At 40.1% G+C, this 2,879-nt stretch overlaps 1 long non-coding RNA gene across 1 annotated transcript; it reads left to right on the plus strand.

Annotated features, from left to right (window-relative positions):
* Nucleotides 1-303: 303 nt before the first annotated feature.
* LOC131182527 (uncharacterized) lies at nt 304-1,850 on the plus strand. Its single transcript, XR_009150806.1, has 3 exons — nt 304-426; nt 873-930; nt 1,495-1,850. It is a non-coding gene; the product is annotated as an uncharacterized LOC131182527 (long non-coding RNA).
* Nucleotides 1,851-2,879: the final 1,029 nt, after the last annotated feature.

The raw sequence follows: 2,879 nt of genomic DNA on the forward strand, positions 1-2,879 counted from the left end.
TTGAGCTGAAAAATGGTCATATGTGACCAATTGTGGTATGTTGGAAGTGTTAGAATTAGGTTTAAATTTGGATTGCTTAGGGCCATTATACAGGCAGTAGGACCAAGGTCCCTTTCAAGGACCACAACTGAAAATTGACAAACCCAATTGGTGTGAGGCTAATTGGGAATGAAACTAGACACAAAATAGTATATTTTTTATTTAGGAATCATGCCCAAAAAGTGTAACACCCCTGATTTTTTATATATTATTATTGGGCTTCGTGTAGGTATTCTCAATTCGCGGAAATTCGACAGTTGTCTAGATCTGTGAATTTCCGGCCAGACAGACCAGCTACCGGAAAAGTCTCCGAATTGGATCGAGGTTTTGGCTACCCCACCATTGTCAGGCATCCCGAGCGCGTTCCCGAAGTCGGAATCGGCAAAGGTAAACCCGAACCTTGCTTTTTCGTAATTTTCTAGTGCTTAAATAGGATTAAAAATCCATAAAATATTCATGGTAGCTTAGAAAATTACGATTCTTTTTGCAATAGCTTAGTAATATTTCTAAGGACCGCGGGGCAGAGTTTTATAATTTTTAGAGCTTATTTGAGCAGTTTTTGCAAAAATGATCAATTATAAGGACTAAATTGAAATTTTACATATTGTGATGAATGATTGATTTGATGGGCCTAGGAGGGGCTGTGTGATGTGATTGAGTTGTGGATATATGGATTGTGGATATAGAAGTGTGTTTTGAGCTCTTTTGCAGGTTGGGTAGGTCCTAGGTATAGGGGAGACTCACTGGATTTTCGGCACGACTTAGGACGTATTGGGTCTTTTCTTGATTTGTATTGAGTCATTTGTATTAAATAATTGTAATATAATTGTCAGGTGAGCCGGGACAGCCTTCTTCCTCCGCCCAGCCGCCACAGTGATTGCCGTCAAGTCTGTGAGTAAAATATTAATTTTAATTGTAATTTCGATATTATTATATGTCAGCATGCCCATGCATCACTTATATGCATATAGTTATGTAGTTAAACTTTAGGCACGATTTATGTTGCATTGATAATCATAAAGTGCCATGAATGTTGTTGCGTAATTTGGAGCGGTGCAGCGTGCGTTGGCGTGCGTGTGATGTGGTGTGGACTATGGATAGGACGGGAGTCACGCTTGAGTTCTTCATTGATCCGATCCTTCGAGGGGTAGTCACGGCTTGAGTTCTTCACTGGGACCCTCGATTTGGTTATTAAGTGGAAGTCCGAGTGAGTTCTTGGGCACTGAGTTGGATTTAAGAGAGTCAGATAGGGATCGGCTCCATATATTATGATTGATGTTACGAGTGCGTGAGTGCTCCAAATTTACCTTTTTGATGTTATGATGTGAAAATGTTGTTGATGTTGCATTTCACTCTACAGGGTGCATTAGTTTTAGATAGTTATAGAGATTATGGTTAAAATTGATATTTTACTCTCTGAGTCGAACGCTCACTCCTGTTCAAAAATTTTTACAGGCCACAGGAGGATATTTTATTCTGGGTTAACCTGCTTTTCTACTTCGCAGGTTGTTTATCAATATTTGTGTAATTTTATTTACTCCTAGAATTTCCGCATGTGTTAGAAGTATTTATTGATTATGGTCTGTAATATTATTATCATGTTGGACCTGTAAACGTATAATGATATGCATGTTTGATGGATTGGATGAGGGAGCTGAGCTCCCATTTATTATTATGAGGATATGAGTATGTGGAGGGTGAGCTGAGCTCCCCAATTGAGTATTTATTGTGTTTACAGGTCGGGTGAGTCAAAAACTCCCCGTTGGAAAGTCCATTTTTATGGCCGGACTCTGTCCGTTTGTTTTCTTGAAATTGGGCCCAAATGGGCCTTAGAATTGGGTAAATGAACAGTTAAGGCTTACTACGGGCCTCGGAGGCTTTAGGCTGGCCCAGGTCCTAGTGCCGTTCCGGCCCATAAGTTGGGTCGTGACAAATGTGGTATTAGAGCTTAGGCTCCAGATTCATAGGGAAAAATTATCTAAGTGTTGGGAAGAGTCTACTAGGAGTCACATGCGGAGTATAGGATTCTGTTTCGTCTTTTCCTGTAATTCTTTGTTTCTAGATTCTACGTTATACCTCGGGAAATATAAGATTACCTCAGTTAGTGTCTTGATTTTCGTGGAGTACACAGAAATGTGAAATAGAGTTAGTAGACATGTGAGATCTATCATGAGGATACATACTCCAAGAAATGTTATATTTTTGTCAGTATGGGTTTAAATGGTGTGCCCATTTCGTGTATGACACGAGTACATAAAAGTGAGTCTTAAAAGTACAGTTGCCCTAGATAAGGATGAGGATACCACTACTGGCAGTCATCAGTAGATGACCCAGTCAGAATAAGTTTGTGATAATAGAAGATTCAGGAGAGATAAGAAATTAGGAGACCTAGTGCGTCAGACGTATCGTAGTAACTATACAATGTTCTCGATGTCCGCTCTGTAAGTCGCAGACAAAGATCGACATGAGATTATTGTGTAGAGCTGCGTGCATCCCCGTGGTGCTCCATAATGAGGGTGTTTGAGATGGCTTCGCTTTGGTACAGATTATGCGAACAGAGTTCTATATTTGCAGAGGAGTTGGGAACTCCTGGCTAAGAGTCTAGAGTTAGAATATTGAAAGGTCACAGTTGGGTGATAACTAGAGTCAGTGACTCAGTTACCCCAGCATGAGCTAGAGTTACATCAAGAGTTGCCATCGGACTGAGGTTTGGACTAGTTGCAAAGTAAAGGTGACACTTATAGAGTGAGAATAGTATACCTTGTGTGTATCAGTATGGAATAAAGTACAACTCTACTACCTAGAGAAGGTCGAAACTATGAATTGATGATTTATAGAGC

Source organism: Hevea brasiliensis, chromosome 8, assembly GCF_030052815.1.
Source record: "Hevea brasiliensis isolate MT/VB/25A 57/8 chromosome 8, ASM3005281v1, whole genome shotgun sequence".
Taxonomy (NCBI): Eukaryota; Viridiplantae; Streptophyta; class Magnoliopsida; order Malpighiales; family Euphorbiaceae; genus Hevea; species Hevea brasiliensis.